The sequence below is a fragment of the Panthera pardus genome, unplaced genomic scaffold, assembly GCF_024362965.1.
Source record: "Panthera pardus isolate Hobbes unplaced genomic scaffold, ASM2436296v1 HiC_scaffold_20, whole genome shotgun sequence".
Classification (NCBI taxonomy): domain Eukaryota; kingdom Metazoa; phylum Chordata; class Mammalia; order Carnivora; family Felidae; genus Panthera; species Panthera pardus.
The window spans coordinates 56,988,649-57,007,209 of NW_026526766.1; the positions used below are offsets into that span (position 1 = coordinate 56,988,649).

General features: G+C 39.4%; 1 protein-coding gene across 2 annotated transcripts in view; it reads left to right on the plus strand.

The window, feature by feature from the left end:
- Nucleotides 1–18,561, plus strand: part of RUSC2 (RUN and SH3 domain containing 2) — a 65,985-nt gene that overhangs the window by 19,608 nt on the left and 27,816 nt on the right. Inside the window, exon 1 of one of the 2 annotated variants that reach the window (XM_019454580.2) lies at nt 5,510–5,634. The exons of the other annotated variant lie outside the window; for it this stretch is intronic. The gene's annotated coding sequence lies outside the window, so the exon portion shown is untranslated. Of the gene's footprint in view, nt 1–5,509; nt 5,635–18,561 lie in introns of those variants that run through there. 2 annotated transcript variants of the gene reach the window in all.

The following is an 18,561-nucleotide window of genomic DNA, read 5'->3' on the forward strand; positions in this document are numbered from 1 at the left end:
TTTGAATATAACTTGAATCTTTACTATGACAGATAGCCTGCTCAATCAGTTATAATTTGCCCTAGAGCATGCCTGTAGCTTTTGCTTCTTCCCTGAAATAGGTGTTAGGCACTTAATAAGTACTTGTTTCCCCAGTACAGGTGTCTGTTCTCTTTGGGGTTGTAAATGGGTGGTCCCTCATGTCTCCTATGATGATTTGGTCGATGAGGCCCAGACCTTCCAGCCTATAAGGATCCTAGTTGCCTAAAAGAATCCATCAGCCCAATTACTGCCAGAAAACTCAAAATACAGATAAAGAACTAAATATGTACACATTTTTACAAATAAAAATGGGATCATGCCATGAATTATACCTTATAAATTATTTTTTAAAAACTGTATCATGGACATAGTTTCATCTCAACAACTATTCTAAAATAATATTTTTAATGTTATCTAGAGTAATTCAATGCTACCTCATAATTTAATTAATGAGAGAGCATTTAGAATTTTTTTTTAATTTTGCTTCTATAAATGGTGCTTCAGTGAACATCCTTATGTATATATCTTATGTACTTTTATCATGTTATTTATTTTAAATTTATTTCCTGGAAGTAGACTAAAGACAATACTTATTTTAAACTATGATGCATGTTGTTTAGTTGCCTCTTGAAAATTTCATTCACTCATTCAAAAAGATTTATGTGTGCCAGATTCTGCCCTAGTTTCTGGGGATAGACTAGTAGTAGTAATGGACAAGATTCCTATCCCATGGAGCTTGCCTATCTAGCATTGCAAGCTAAATAAACAACTAAAACACAGTACAGAGAAGTTCAAGGTGCTTGGGGAGCATATATCCAAGGCATGTAATGTGATCTAGGGAAGGCCATTGAATGTGAGATGTTTCAGCTAAAAACCTGAAGGATGATTAAGAGTTGGCCAGACAAATGGAGGGGCCATATTCCAGTCAGTAGAGAGGTAATCGTATAACAAACTACAGGGCAAGGTAGGATTGGCAAAAGATGAGACCAGAAAGGTAAGTCATGAAAGGCAGGGTACAGAGTTTGGATTTTATGAAAAATCTTTGAAGGGTTTTTAAGCAAAAGGGTGATGTAAATAGTTTTCATTTTCAAAGGATGGTGCTGGGAAGGGAGATCAGTTTAGAGGCTGATGTCGTAGTTCAGACACGTGATACATATAGCTTGGTTGTGGGTAGTAGCATTGGGGGTAGAGATGGGTAGATAGAATTAATGAGACTTGGTGGTTATTGGACTGTGGTTGGATGTATAAAGTAGAAATAGATAGAAGTAACAGAAACCCAAAACTGAGGACTTAAATACTTTCCTGGGCTGGTCTGGGCAGCCCCACAGTCTAAATGAGAGATTCAGAACCCTTCTGGTTTTTTGCTCTGATATATTTAAGCCATGTTGGTTCAAGATGGCTACTGTAGTTCTAGCCATCATGCCTACCTTCCTAGCATCAGAATGGAGGAAGGGGGGAAGAAGGAGGCACCGTGTTCATCACAAACAGATAACCCAGAATTCTCACAGCACTTTTACCACAAGTTAGCCCAGTGGTCACTCCTACCTCCATTAGTTGGAAAGCATTGTACCCACCTGAGTATCAGGAAGATTCTGTTAATTTGAAAGAGAAAGGGAGAATGGATATTTGATTGGTAACTAACAATCCAGGCCTGGGAAGGTGGCGTACTACAATTCAACTCAGCCAAATTGATTACAAGGTAACATTGATTACACAAAGATATATATATATATATATATATATATATATATATATATATATATATATACATACACACACACACACACACACACACATATATATATACATATATACGCATACACGTGTGCGTATATATATATATATATATATACACACACATATACCACTATTGAAAAGAGACTTATTTGGCAACTAGACAAAGATTTAATACATTAAAATTCTGTTTATTCTTGTTGAAGAATAAACAAGTGTTCGCTCAGATAAGGCCCCAGCTTAAATGTGAATATAGCTGTATTGATTTGACCTGAATTGCTATCACACAAAATTGTCATGCTTATGATTTTAAGCACCTTGTCATTCATTAATATTCAGACTATTGAAAAGAACAAACTGGGGCATCTGGCTGGCTCCATAGGAGGAGCATGTGACTCTTGGTCTCCAGGTCATGAGTTCAAGCCCCTTATTGGGTATAGAGATTACTTAAATAAATTAATTTAAAAAAGGGGGGGTGAGAACAGACCAACAAATTGCTGCTATTAAAACAAAATCTGAACAAGATCCAAATGAAGACATTTGCTTATTGTTCTTCTCCACCAAGAATACTAGTAGTGTATTACAATGGAAAAAGCAAGAGCTTTGGAGTGAGTCAGACAAGAGTTCCAAGCTCAACTCCCCTACCTTCTAGCTCTGTGATCTTAGATAGAGCAAAACCCTCAGTTTCCTTAATTAACTGCAGAATAGGGATGATAATCTCTACTTTGAAGGCTCATTGTAAAGATTAGATAGAAGTTTTAGTCTTTAGCTGTAAGACATTTATGTCTTTCTAATCCATGGTATGTGAGAGGTATAACTCCAACTACTCCTGACCCTGTGCACATTGTTCTTAAGTTGTTCCTGTAGCAGTTTGATCCAGTTTATAAAACATGTAACTTTTGTGACAGAGCCTAGATTCACAGTCAGCCCTAAATCTTTGCTCAAAATGAGCTCATCCCTACCCCCACACCTCTCATCCATATTTACCGTGTCCAAACCCATCTGACCGTTGATAGTTTCCTTGCTATCCACAACCATACCACATATAGAAGTGGGAGGGATGGGGAGGAGAGAGGGACTTGGGACCAGAGCCAATTCAAGTGTAGAGAGGTGTGGCATAGTATTATTAAGCAGAAATAGAAAGACAAAGACTGTTTATAGCTCAGTCTGCACTCCAGAGTGATAATGCAGTAAGCTAAATTCCACAGATGTTTTTTTAAGTGCTTTATATGAGGGGAATTAGCCTGTCTGGTTAGCTCCAATACAAATAACCTTAAAATTCTTCCTTCACATTCCTCAGTGGCTCCTTAGAGGGGAGCTGCCTCTGAAATATATGCATCAGCCCCACAGGAAGAGGAATGAGGATCTCTAGGCCGGCCCAGCAGAGCCAGAATTCTGAGATGCAGACCTTGAATAAGAGGGGCCTTTAAAGTCTAGAGTCAGCAAATTATGGCCCACAAACTGAAAATGGTTTTTACAATTGTAAAGAGTTATATTAAAAAAAAAATACACCTACACACACACATGGCCCATGAAGCCTAAATATTTCCTATTTGTCCCTTTACATATTTACAGATAGAGTTTGCTGCAAGGAGAGTGGGTCTCACCAGAAGCTGCAGGATGTCAGAACATCTGTTTTGAATCCCAGTGTAGGCACTTGCAGAAAAAGAAGTGTCAGCATCAATGAAGAATAGATTTCTGTTTCTCCTCTCCATGAGCTCTGGAGACCTGGCAAACTAACCCCATAGCGAGGGATTGCTGGGCTAGAAGGCTTGTGTTGGGTTTAGAACACAGTGTTGCCTTTGTTCTAACTGAGCAATGGAATACATCCTTTCATTAATGTTGCTTTCTCAGGCCTTTAGGCTAAATCCAGTTGGTAAGTACTGCCGCTAAATGTTGTGTCAATGAGATACAAGCCTCCGATCAGTGTCCTGGGCTCAGGCGTTGGGGAGAAGTAGGTTTGTGGATGGAGCAAGTGGGTGAGTGGAGGTGTTTCTTTCTGCTTGCATGTTTTTACTCACTCTTTTACACATTAGTGGAAACTAATACCTTATGTCTAGGTAAGCAGATTCCTAACTATTTCGACTGTTCCTCAAACCAGAAGTGGGGATTATAAACCTGAAGGAAAGGAACTGCTCTTCCCAACATGGCTTCCATGACCTGTAAGGAAAACCTAAAAGGCCAGGGCTCCACACCTATATGTATGAATGACAGTTATATTTCTAAAATACTTTGGTCCAAAGAATTTATAGCATTTACATTTGTTGCTACTTATTTTAATTTTTCGAATATTTTTCCTTGCCACAACACCAGAAGATAGATACAGTTAGCCCCTTTACCTTTGAGAGGACAGGTACCCTGCCCCTAGATGACCCAGCAAGTCAGAGAAAAAGCCAAGAATGAAAGCAGTGTTCCCGTCCTTGGGCATCCTGCCACTAATCCTAGGCATGGGTAGCTTCCAAATGGAGCTGAGATCAAACCCCATATCTCTAGTGATCAAATCTGGTTGTTTCTGAGGCTGCATTGTTGTTCTGATGACCAGGTAGATAAGCCTTGAAAGACAGGGGGGGAAATGTATTGAATGAGTGGTTCACCAGCCTACCTTCTTGCCAGCACTCTAGCTCCTCAAGATAATGATATGTCGTGTCACTGACGACGGTTATGAGTCAGCCACAGGCAGGAAGATGATGGAGTCACTGTTACCGTGAGCTTGGCTGATTGGCTGCTTTCTTTGCACTTCAGCATTCCTACCTAATGTGTGGTACATTTTTGTCATTCCACAGCAGTCTGCTGTGCACACGGCCCCTTAGTAGGTTATTTACATCATCTGTCCAGCTGTCAACCTTTTCACATCCCTGTCTGCCTAATAGAACAAGATGAATCTGTGTTAGGAGCTGCCTTTCAGGGAGATGAGTGGGATATCTATCCACAGAGTTCTAGATACTGTAGTCAAAGTGCAAGATCCCTGGGACCCCAATCTATAGGCCCTGAGGGATAAAGAAGTTTTCAGGAAAGATTTTCTGGGCACTGGCTCTAGGCCAGAAAGATGAGGGCTGGTTTCTTGGTGTTTCTATCCTGTTGTGTTATGTCTAGGAAGAGCTTTGGCCAAATAAATTTTCAAGGGATTTGATCTACCTGCTAAAGACACTATGCAAATCAATTAAGGACGAGCCTAACCATATTTTGTTTTAGATATCTTTGTCTTGTAATGTCAGCACTCACTGCGCTAATCTGGAACTTGTGATTGATAAGGCCAAGCTTCTGGTTAGCTGAGAGAAGTCTTTTCTTGATCTTTGTCATTATTCAGATCATTTCAGTGCAGCTTGTTTGTATGTGTATGTATGTGTACACCCTTCCAAAACAGTGTATTAGGTCTCTTGTCCAGGGCCTACCTGACTCTGGAGAATGCTATAAAGAACAGCTCTCAACTGAAATTCTCCTGGTCCCAGAGATTTGGGACCAGACAGCTGGACACATGACAGGTCTGTTTGTTCCCTTTCCCCTTCCCTGTCCCCTGTGAATTCTGAACTGTTTTCAACAAGGCTCGCTTCCCTCAGAATCCAACTTAGCATCCTGGAGAAGCCTGAGGCCACTCTTATAGCAGGAAGCTGTCCTAGATTTGGGCAGTAACCAGTAGAACTTGATACTGACGCCAGAGTGTAAAAATAAACACCTCCTACAGTGCTGTCTTAATCCATTGGCATCAGAGTTGCTATTATTAACCCATAGGCCTCATATGCAGCTGTGATGGGCAGACAACAGCCTGGACAGACCTATCCTCCCAGCCTGGGATCAGACTGTTTCTTTCCTACATCTACTGGGATCTGATCTGGGGCCCCTGGAGAAGCACCATCAGTCTGGGAGCATGCCCCACAACAGGTAATACTAGAGATGGAATAGTATCTTTGGTTTAGGAGAGCCTTAGGCTCCCAGGGCCAGACTGCCAGTCCAGAGTATAATCAGCACAGGCTGACTGATTCAGTTCTAATGCAGTGGAGGGGAAAAAAACAACATAACTCTTTCCATTTCCTTTCAATATTTTAAAGAGGTTTTGCCTACCAGTTCCCTAGACCTGGAGCCTTTAGATTTTCTGGAAAATTGGGAAAGAAGAGAAGAAAGGTTCCATTGATCATCTGCCAAAAATATAATAATAATAATGACCATGACTGAGCACATATCTTGTGTCAGGCGCTTTACATGCAATATCTTATTTAATTCTACCTCAAGCCTTTGAAGGAAGATATGACAGTTTTACAAATGAGGAAGCTGAAGTTTGGTGAAGTTGAGTAACTTCCCAAAGTCCACAGCTAGCAAGTAGTGTGTCACATTTGAATCCAGAACTGTCAACACCAAAATCCATGCTCTGAATCATTACAGAACTGAGGCTCCTGAATACTCAGGACTCAGGCCAGACCTTAGCCACCTGCTTTAGACATTTTTTTAAGTATACATCAATTTATTTTCATCTTAGTCTTATAACTAAAGCAAATACAGTATCTGGTACAGAGAAATGGTCTTTGCTGCCACCTGCTATTGAAGCAGTCCTGGTGCTCTTACCAAGCATGGTAAGCTGGACTGAAGAGACTATTTTCTAAAGTCTATCAGAAGGTAAGTCACCTCTGGGAAAAGGCTTTGAATCTCATGGAGAATTCTCAGAAACTAGGACCCCTCTGCTGAGAAAAAGGCCAGACTGGAGCCTGGTTCCCTAGGGGAGCTATGCTTTGATGGCTTCTAGCAGTCATGCTGAGGGAGGCGTGTGCTTGGATGATAATATTTCCTTGAAGGGCAGCTAGACTTCTGTCTCTTCTTTCTCCTATCTCCCCCACCCTTTCTCCACAACTGGCTTGTGTAATTCAATCTAGATTCTTCTCATAGTCTACTTCACTGTGCACTTGTGGCCTTTTATTTACAGCTTTTGATAGACTGATAGGATAGCAGCTTACCAGCCTGCGTGCCTCAGTCCACTGCCTTGGGGGAGGGGAAGCGGAGAACACTCTGGCCTTGTTTTCTGGAGCCTAGGGGCCAAAAGGAACAGCTAAAGAAAAAACAAGGGGTTGACCACATTGGGCCTTTTTTGTCCCAGCCAACTTGCTGCTGCAAATACACACTTGAGAGCTGTCCTCCTAACAGAGCACCCCGAGCTGGGCCTAGGACTACCCACATCTGGCACACTCTCTCTGGTCTTGGTGGTTTACTCCTCCCTTTGCTGCTCACCTACACCCAGAATTGGAAGGCTTAATCTCTCCATCTTCCTCCTCCATACCCTCAGCTGAAGAACTTGGTCTGTCAAGGTAGGAGCTAAATCTTTCCTAATTCTCTATAGTTGTCTTCTCTCTCTCCAACCTACATCCTCTAAAGAGATAGGATTTATAGCAAATTCTCAATCTCTGGAGACTTCTAACTGTAGCAATTAGAAGCCAGGCACCTGGAAGTGTGGGTGTGCATGTGTGTCTGTGTATTTTTGTTGAAAGGCAAGAAGACGGTGAGTAGAAGGACGTTAACTAGCACTCTGCATAGGAACCTTTCCTTGGGCTCCAGGTTTTAATTTGGCTTCATTTGTAATTAGAGCTTAAAGGAACCTTAAGAGGTCATGTGATTCAGCCTGCTGCCTCCAAACAGGTGCTATGAGTTGAACTAAGGAAGGAATCAAATAGTTGACCTACTAGAGAAAGCTATACTCTTGATGGCTGAATGAGTAGAAAAGAAGAATTTTTATTTTACTAGGTATAATCTCTTTTGAGCAGAGAAAGACTCTGGGACAACTAGGTTTATTATTACCGGATTTGTAAGGAATAAAGGAAAGCAACCCTTTATAGTTCAGTGAGGGTCAGTGGCTTCTAGTTTATTCTTTTCCTAGCTATAATTCCCAGTGCTACAATCTCCATTCATTGAATTGGAGCCTTGGGAGCTTCAGGTACAGCTGAGCCTGAGAGGTGAAGGCTTAGGCTTATTAGGGGTTCCACCAGGTTCCACCTGGATATTCTGTCAGCTACTTTGATTACATTAAATAAAGATGCCTGCATATTTCCAGGTCACAAGGGAAGACAGACTTGAGGAAAAGAAGATCTACCCATACCAGGTAGTCCTAGGAAAGAGCCCATTCTACTTCAGAGCCACGCCTTTTGTATAGTGTTTGTATTTGACTTTAGGGAGTGCACTTTGAGCTGAACCTTTCTGTGACATATTTGAGAAGCTGAAAGCAAAGCAAAGCTCTGTGCTTAGAAAGAGGATTCTATATTAGGGAGTCCTCGTAAGGAAGCAGTTGGGTGTGTCTGGGACAACCCTTCAGGCCTCTTCCAACACACTCCCAGCATGCTAGCTGGTCTCATTTGGAATCCAAAATAACATAATATCAGTTCAGAGCAGTGGCCTCCTCAGTTAGGAGCAGCTACATGTAACCAGGAGGAAAGACAGATGAGCTCTGGGTATTATTGGCTGCTATTTCATTTGTGGAATTGGACTCCTGATGCCATAGCCAGGTGCTCTTAAGCATCTAACATTCTGTTTATTCTTTCCTTGTAACTCCATGCAGACACCCTTGGGTATCACTATTACCACCAGTTCTTCAATCTCCAAATTCTTTCAGCATCTCTCACACATTTCAAAGAGAGGCAGTTATCTTGTAAGAAATTCAAAATCTCCATCAAATCTCAAGGCCTTTAGGGGCGCCTGGATGACTCGGTTGAGCGTCTGACTTTGGCTCAGGTCATGATCTCACAGTTCATGGGTTCGAGCCCCACATCGGGCTCTGTGCTGACAGCTCAGAGCCTGGAGCCTTCTTCGGATTCTGTGTTTTCCTCTCTCTCTCTGCCCCCGCCCCTGCTCATACTCTCTCTCTCTCCTTTAAAAATAAATAAATATTTTTTTAAAAATCTCAAGGCCTATAAAGACATAGGATCTTGGCAGGTATGGAGGGTAGTGACACAAATTGATTTTCCTGAATTAATGTAGAAAATTCATTTTTGCCCTCAGAAGTAACTCTGCTATTAGCGCACCTATTATTTTCCACACCTCTTTGATTTGGGAGCCATGAAGAAAGAGAGAAGAGATGATTTCTATCAGTTAATCATTTGTTTCACTCTCCATTTCCCCAACCCAACAAAACATGTTGGACAGTCTTGCCTTTGCCTTTGCCTTTGCCTAGAGGTTTTCAAAATTTCTCCCGCTAACCCACAGGCTCTCCTAGAAGTGCCTTTGGGGACCCCCACAGTGGAGAGAGGGATTTGGAGTGTATGGAGCTCTAGGCCTCCCCTGTTTCAACCAGAGTAGCTCTGTTTTATGTATTAGGACTAAAAAAATTTGAAACCACTGCTTTAACACTTATCCTGAAATGTCTTTCTTGCTGCCTTAGCCCTCTCCACAGACATGTTGGCAATGGTTTTAACAAAATTAGGAGACCCTCAAGTTGGGCTTTTACCCCTGAACTTCCAGCACAGTGCTTCACAGTAGGATGCTTGTGGGTTGATTGCTTGCTTGATTGATTGACTAACTCTTCACATGATATTAATTAATAGCCTCGGAATGCTTCTAGATCAGAGAGAAGTATACAGTAGTCATCCACAGTTTCACTTTCCACGGTTTCAGTTAACCCGTGCACATTCAACCATGGTCCCTCTGGAAGCAGATCCTCCTTCCGACAGTTGTCAAAGGGTCAGTAACCTAGCACAACATCACAATGCCTATGTCATTCATCTCCCTTCATCTTCTCACAGAGGCATTTTATCATCTCACATCATCACAAGAAGGGTGAGTGCAGTACAATGAGATATTTTAAGAAAGACCGTATCCACATAACTTTTATTATAGTATAGTGTTAAATAAAATTGTTCTGTTTTATTGTAAGTTATTGCTGTTAATCTCTTGCTATGCCTAATTTATAAATTAAACTACCACATGTATGTATGTATAGGAAAAAAACATAGTATATATAGGGCTCAGTGCCCTCCGTGGTTTTAGACATCCACCAGGGGTCTTGGAACATAGCCCCTGCAGATAAAGGAAGACTACTATAGTATCTCAGAGTTTATTTGATTTGTTATGATTTGAGCACTTCTGACTTTTCCTACTGAAATCAGTCTACAATTTGTGGTAAAAACATGGCCAGAGGTGTTACCTACTATAGGTTGTTTTTGGTGTACAGGATATCTGACCTAGGTCAACACAAACAAATGTACTCCTGTTGTTTTCCAAAGAAGAGTTTCCTGAGGTGAAAGCTAAGCAAAGAAATTATTGGGAAAGACTGGGAACAGAAGTCTACTAGGATCACATAGTCTTATCTATTTTTTAATACTGCTTGCTTTCACTAAAAATTACCTGCCTGGATAGTTTCCACAACTACTCAGTGTCTTGATTGTGGAAAATGCAGATCTTTTTTCTTCACTGAGCTATACTTAACAATAATATCCATGGTATTTATCTCAATATAAACACATCTGAATATCTTTTTTAGGATTCTTTATTTTTTTGGTTTGGCTTTATTTTTTTTTTTTAACTAACATGTTTTATGAAAGTTATATATACATTTAGTTTTTTAAAAAGCCAAACAACAGGGGCACATTGGTGGCTCAGTCGGTTGAGTGTCTGACTCTTGATTTTGTCTCAGGTCATGATCTCACGGTTTGTGGGTTTGAGCCCTGGATCGGGGTCCGTGCCAACAGTGCAGAGGCTGCTTGTGATTCTCTCTCTCCCTCTCTCTGCCCCTCCTCCCGTCGTGCACACTCTCTTTCTCTCTCTCTCTCTCAAAATAAATAAACTTAAAAATAAATAAAAATAAAAATCCAAATAAGAGAAAATGTACGTTAGTAGGAAAACTGGCAAAATCCAAATAGTCTGCAAATCTAGTTAATGGTAATGTGTACAATGTTAATGTCTTTGTTTTGACAAATGTACAAGGATTATGTAAAATGGTAATAGGAACTGGTTGGAGGACATTCAGGAACTCTCTGAACTATCTTTGATGGTTCAAATATTATTTCAAAATAAATAACTTTCTAAAATTGAAAATTATTCCAAAATAAATAGTCAATTTTTAAAAGTTTATACACAGCAGTAAAGGTCTTCACAATGAAAAAAAGTCAAATAGTGCCAAATATGGGACAATCTGAGCATCAAAATCAGTAATACCAACAGTGGATTATGACCCATTCAATTAAAAAAGAAAGAAAGAAAGAAAGAAAAAGAAAGAAAAGAAAAGAAAAGAAAAGAAAAGAAAAGAAAAGAAAAGAAAAGAAAAAAGAAAAGAAAAGAGCCCAGGAGTCTACAAGAGTCTATACTGATACCAAAGGAAGAAAGGGAGGGAGGGAGGGGGAAAGAAAAGAAATTGTTCTTGTATTAGAATGCCAGCTAATAAACGTAGAAAGAATAATAGCTGATTCAGACAAAAATCATCAATGGATGCTAGCATTTTTAAAGAGTAATAGCAATGCTTTACATTTCTATAAAAACACTATAGTTTATGGAGCACTTTCACACACTGTTTTGAGTAGGCTACTGTTCACCTCTGTAGTGGGGTGTATAATGTATCTCCCATTAGCCTTCATATCCTTTTTTTTTTTTACCATAGTGATTCCCCATAAAACAGCCTGGCCCAGGAATAGGAATGCTTAGTAGCCAGTGGTTATATTCATATACGTTTTATTTTCACCATCCCTAGACTTTCTAATAATCTCTTGCTACTTGGTTATCTTTGAGATTTCATCCTTTATTTAAAACATTTCACACATAGCTGATTTGTATTCTGTATCTGACATTTTTAATATCTGCAGTCCTTGCAGTTTAAATCTGTTATTTGTTTTCTCTGTTATTCATATATGGTGCTTCCATGTATATTTGTGATCTTTGATATTAACTAATTTTTGTTTGTTTTTTAATTTTGAGAATCCTGTCTGCTTAAGCTGAGGTAGTTTCCTCCAGTGAAAATATATATCTGCTTCTCCCAAAAGTTGGGGGGAACCACCATCCCTGGATCACTTGAACATACTTCAAAGGTCTCAGCTTAATGTAGGAGTCTCAGGTTTAACTCCCTCACCTTTTAGTTGTCCAAAGGCTTGTCATTCTGACCACAATTAGAATGTTTTGGGAACTGGCCCACAAGGAACCCTGGCCCTCCTCCTTGCTTACTCCACAGCTCATGATTTTTCTCCTTTTGGGGGGATAGGAGGAGTAGCCTTAGAGATTTCTTCTGTTTACCTGAGTCCTAAAATGCTTTAAAAGGTGTATGTTATATAGGATCTAGGTTTTTTGCAGTAGAAGGGTCTCCCTTAATATCTTGTTCACCATATTCAGGAAGCAGAAGTTACTGTATACAATTTGATATCCTACTTTTTTTTATTAGCTTTTAAGCCTTTTTCTATACTAGCCTTCATAAATATCCAATAGAATTTGATATTTAGAATTTTTTTTTTTAATTTTTTGCTGTTGCAAGTAATACTGCAGTGAACATGATTGTGGAAATGTCAGGTAAATCTGGGGTTGAGGACAGAAAGAGAAAGCATACCTGTTATTCTGGGCAAGGGTTGCAATCTCAAATGCTTTATAGGATCAAGGAAAATAATGCAAAATGCAAATGAATAAAGTGAACCTGGCTAGTTACAAAACTCCATGAGGAGTGATGGGAACATGTCAAACGGAAGGGCACATGCCTATCATATGAGGGCAGCCACTTCTCAATTCCAGCCAGTTGTTACTATCTGGAAATGAGGGCCTGATACATGGTCAGTTTTTTCAAGCAAGACAAACTGAAATCCAGATTTTTTTTTTAATTTTTCTTTTTTTTAGAACTCTCCAAAATTTTTATATATTTATTTTTTTATTTTTAATATTTATTTATGTTTGGGAGAGCACAAGTGGGGGAGGTACATAGGAGAACAGAGGATCTGAGGTGGTCTCTGTGCTGTCAGGCTGACAGCAGCAAGCCTGATGTGGGGCTCGAACTCATGAACTGCAAGATCATGACCTCAGCCAAAGTCAGTCGCCCAACCAACTGAGCCACCCAGGTGCCCCTCCAAAATTTTTGTTCTTATGGTGGCATTTTTACTGTGCAAGCGACATAAAACCTATTGACACACAAGATGTGACTGTCACGCTGTCACTTTGCAACATATGGTCTAAGATCATGACTGGGAATAAATGGTAGGGAAGTGCTGACTGAAGACACAGCTGTTTAGTCATCTTTCCATCCGTGGTATGAAAATGGAGAGAAATGAGGGGTTAAGAGTTTAAGATCTTGGCACTGAGAATTTTTTTATTAAGTCTCAGCTTTTTGGTTTTTATCTTCCTTCCTTCCTTCCTCTCCTCCTTCTCATCAGATGTGCTGTTCTCAGGCTAAGCTAAGCTCCCAAAAGTTATCTTGGGTCCAGCTAGCCTGCTGGGCTTGCCATCCAGTAGCTTTATCAAATAAACATTGGTGATGCCCTACTAAGTTCCAAGGTTTTGTGCTAATAATTACCTATCAAGATATAAGACACAGCCCCACACTGCAAAAATGTGCTGTCATGAAGAGATAAATAACAAAATAAACTGGCCAATGTTTGGTACCAAATGAGTTGTGCATACGATTGGTATTGAAGTTCAAGAGAAAATTCCTGTGATTAAGAAAAGCTTCCAGGGCACCTGGGTGGCTCAGTTGGTTGAGTGCCTGACTTCGGCTCAGTTCATGATCCATCTCTCAACTCCTCATGGGTTCAAGCCTTGCGTTAGGCTCTGTGCTGACAGCTCAGAGCCTGGAGCCTGCTTCAGATTCTCTCTCTCTCTCTCTCTCTCTCTCTCTCTCTCTGCCTCTCCCCTGCTCACACTTTCTCTCTCTTTCTCTCTCTCTCAAAAATAAACATTTTAAAAAGAAGAAGAAGGGTGATGGGTATTGAGGAGGGCACCTTTTGGGATGAGCACTGGGTGTTGTATGGAAACCAATTTGACAAAAATTTCATATATTGAAAAAAAAAGAATTAAGAATTAAAGAGGATCTAAATAAAAAAAAAAGAGGAGGAGGGGGAGGAGGAGGAGGAGAAGAAAGAAAAGCTTCCAGACATGGTAGGCTTTGAGCTAGGTCCTTGAAAAGAAAAGAAAAGAAAAGAAAAGAAAAGAGAAATAGGGAGAGAGTATTCCAGATGTCTTCCTAGTGGAGTAAGCCAAAACTCAGAATTCAGAATAAATTTGGCATGTAATGGAACATGGTTCGATAAGTAGGAAGGAATTTTGAATGTCACATTAAGGAATTTGGATTATCCTGTAGGCAGTAAGGAGCCATTGAAGACTTTTTAGTAATAAGGTGATATATTGAAGGCTGTGCTTTGGGAAGATTAATCTTGTGTCATTAAATAGGATAGCTGGGAGGAAAGAGACGGAATGAAAGCACTAGAAAGCATGAAACTAGTAGAAAAAGTATATAATAATTCAAAGGAGAGGTAATGCAGATCTGAATTAGAAAGATTGGGAGTAAGAGTGGGAATTTGAGAGGCAATATAACAAGTGGTTAATAAGAACACTGACTTTAGAATCAGACATTTCTTTATCTGAATCTCAGATCAGATATTTACTGACTGAGTTATCTTAGGAAGATTTTTAATATCCCTGAACCTCATTTCTCATCCATAAAATAGACATAATAATACTTAGCTTAGAGAGTGGTTATATGGATTAAATGAGATAATGTAAGTTAGTGCTTAGCATAATAGTTGGAATATAGTAAAGCACAATAAATTATTAGATCAATGCCGAAAATATTTGAAAAAAGATTCGGCATGACTTGGTGATTGAATGTAGAGAGAGTCCAGATAACTCTTAGTGTTTTCAAGCTTGTGTTTGTTACTGGTAGTCCAAAGAAGGCTGATTTGAAATAGAAAAATCAGTTTGACTTTAGTTAGATGTGTCGAATTTGAGGTAATGGTAAAGTGTCTAATAGGCAATAGAGATTTGATTCTGGAAGTTCTGGAAGAATGTAAGATTTGGAAATCAGTGGCATAATGGGAAGGGCCAAATACTTCTCAAGTTGAAAAGACTTCACATCTGAGCCTTGCTGTAAATCTACATTATTTTTCATTATTTGTAAAATTTTTAAATTTGAGTATATTTGACTATAAGTCTACATTTAAAAGTGTGCCAGGTATTGGTTTATTAAACCATGAAGAATGATCTAAGAGGAAGAACTAGGAAGATTAAAGCCAAAGGGAAAAGAGGGTTTTAATAGGAGCAAATAGCCAAATAAAAAAGTTTAAATAATGTAAGTTCAAAATTAAACTATTTCAGACCAAGTATTACAAGACAGACAGACTTTAGGTAGTTAAGAAATGGTTAGGGAGAAAATAAAGTTAACATAATCTATTCTTTTTATTTTTTTTATTTTTTTGAGAGAGAGAGACAGAGTGCAAGTGGGGGAGGGGCAGAGAGAGAGGGAGACACAGAATCCGAAGCAGGCTCCAGGCTCTGAGCTGTCAGCACAGAGCCCAATGTGGGCCCATGAGCCAAGTGGTGAGATCATGACCTGAGCCAAAGTCCCACCCAGGCGCCCCAACATAATCTATTCTTTTAAGAATTTTTGTGTTGAAAAAAACAGGAGAAAGAGGGTATTGTCTCAGGTCCTTGGGTTGACATGCCAGTGATGCCAGAAATGCCTCTGCTTTCTGTATACCTGAAATTCCATCACCCTTACCCAGTTGCAGAGACTTCAAAGACTTCTGTCTCTGTGGAGCTGAGCAACACTGTTCATTGCTGCTGCAGCTTACTCCTTTTAACAGATTAATGGAGATATAATTGATGTACCATATTTCACCAGTTAAAGTATACAGTTTAGTTGTTTTTAGCATATTCACAGAGTTGAGCAACTATCACCACAATCTAATTTTAAAACATTTGCATCATCCCACAAAGAAATCCCATACCTGTTAACAGTCACTCCCTATTTTCCCCGTTCCCCAAGTCCCTGTCAGCCACTAGCCTACTTTTTGTCTCCGTAGATTTGCCTAATCTGGACATTTCATATAAATGCAGTCAAATCATATGTGACCTTCCATATTTGGCTTCTTCCACTTAGAGTAATGTTTTCAAGGTTCATCTATGTTGTAACATGTTTCAGTACTTCATTCCTTTTTTTGTTGAATAATGTTCCATTTTATGAACATATCACATTTTACTTATCCATTCATCTATTGAAAGACACTTGGTTGTTCCCACTTTTTGGCTATCATGAATAATGCTGTGAATATTTGTATACAAGCTTTTGTGTGAATTTTTGTTTTCATTTCTTTTGGGAATATCTCTAGGAGTAGAATTTCTGGGTCATATGGTAACTCTATATTTCACATTTTAAGGAACTTCCAGACTGTTTTCCAAAGTGATTGCACCATTTTACAATCCTCCCAGCCATGTATAAGGGTTCTGATTTCTCCACATTATCATCAATACTTGTTATTGTCTGTCTTTTAGATTTTAGCCATTCTAGAAGGGTGAAGTGGTATTTCATTTTAGTTTTGATTTGCACTTCCCTAATAACAAATGACATTGGAATTCTTTTCATGTGCTTATTGATGATTTTTATGTCTTATTTGGAGAAATATCTATTCAAATCCTTTGTCCATTTTTTAATTGAGTTATAGATCTTTTTATTATTGAGTTGTTAAGAGTTCTTTATATATTCTGGATAGAAATCTCTTATCAGAAATATGATTTGCAAAAGTGCCTGGGTGTTTCAGTTGGGTAAGCATCTGACTCTTGGTTTCAGCTCAGGTCATGATCTCACAGTTTATGAGTTCAAGCCCCTCATTGGGGCTTGTGCGCTGCCGGCACAAAGCCTGCTTGGGATTCTCTCTCTCCCTCTCTCTGCCCCAACCTTGCTCGTGTTCTTTCTCTCGCTCTCTCTCTCCCTTCCTCTCAAAATAAATAAATAAAACTTTAAAAAAGAGAAAGAAATATGATTTGCAAATATTTGCTCCCATTCTGTGGGTTGTCTTTTCACTATCTTGATTGTATCCTTTGAAGCACAAAAGCTTTAAATTCTTATGAAGTCCACTTTATGTTTTCTTTTGTCACTTGTACTTTTGGCATTGTGTCTAAGAATATATTGCCTGACTCAAGGTTATGAAGAATTACTCCTTTTTTTTTTTTTTAAAGCTTTCTTTTAACAGATCTTTTTTACCCCCACATGAAACAGGGGTCTTCTCTTCTAAGCCATTTGAGTCAGATCTGTCTATTGCTCACTCTCATTTACACTCAAGGCTCATCTTTTTTTATACTACTCATGTTCAACAAGACTTGGACTCACCATTTTCTATCTGCCCAAGCACTGTGCTAGGTTTTGTGGGAAACACAAAATAAAAATTCTGTCTTATACGCTGGATATTGGGCAAAGATGAATTTAACTTGGACTTTGCAGTTAAAAGAGACATTAAAGTGGATATGAAAAAAAGAACAATAAACACATGAAAAGACAAATGATTTACTTAATCAAAACTGTTTGTGAACTAATGCTACTTTTTCATGAATTTTGCAGCAGTATGCAATGAAATGAGAAAAGTAATGATATGCTTATTTTTATGAAATGATGATAGTTGATGCAAAGGTTTTTGTTAAGTTTATTTATTTATTTTGAGAAAGAGAGAGCATGGCAGGGGCAAAGAGAGGGAGAGAAAGAGAATCCCAAGCAGGCTCTGCACTGTCAGTGCAAAGCACAAACCACGAGATCATGACCTGAGCTGAAATCAAGAGCCGGTCACTTAACCAACTGAGCTACCCAGGCACCCCTATTTTGTTTTTTAATGATGCTACTTGGCAATGTAAGAAATTGGCAATCCCATATTGATTTACTGAGTTTTGTGGGGTTCTTTTCCTGTCTGTAGAACTCACAGCCTGTAGCCATAGGTTCAGAAGACAGATCATTTCTGGCTCTGGGCTGATCAGTGAAGACTTGGCGGATGAGTTGATCTGAGCCTTGTAGATTCTGAATAATTCTGAGTAGAGATCCAAGTGTAACAGGTAGGAGAATCTGAACAAAGGCAGCAGAGTGGAAATGAGATTATGGGAATACTACTTGGCAATGAGAAAGAATGAAATCCTGCCATTTGCAGCAACATGGATGGAACTGGAGGGTATTATGCTAAGTGAAATAAGTCAGTCAGAGAAAGACAGATATCATATGTTTTCACTCATATGTGGAACTTGAGAAACTTAAGACCATGGGGGAAGGGAAGGGGAAAAAATAGTTACAGAGAGGGAGGGAGGCAAACCATAAGACACTCTTATATACAGAGAACAAACTGAGGGTTGATGGGAGAGGGGGGAGAGGAGAGGGGAAAATGGGTGGTGGACATTGAGGAAGGCACATGTTGGGATGAGCACTGGGTGTTGTATGTAAGCGATGAATCATGAGAATCTACCCCCAAAACCAAGAGTGCACTGTAAACACTTTTTGTTAGCCAATTTGACAGTAAATTATATTTAAAAATAAAAAAAATAGGGGCGCCTGGGTGGCTCAGTTGGTTAAGCATCTAACTTTGGCTCAGGTCATGATCTCACAGTTTCTGGGTTCAAGCCCCACGTTGGTCTCTGTGCTGACAGCTCAGAGCCTGGAGCCTGCTTTGGATTCTGTGTCTCCCCCTCCCTCTGCCTCTCCCCCTCTCATGCTCTGTCTCTCTCTCTTGAAAATAAACATTTAAATAAATTAATTAATTAAAAAAAAGGAAATGGATAGTGAAACAGGTTTGAAGGACTACATGATGAAGTATGGGAAGTAGGGTTGTATAGAGAGGGAGTAGATAGATAGCAAAGATGGAGGACCTTGAAAGCCAAAATGAGTTTGAACTTAATTCTCTGGATAAT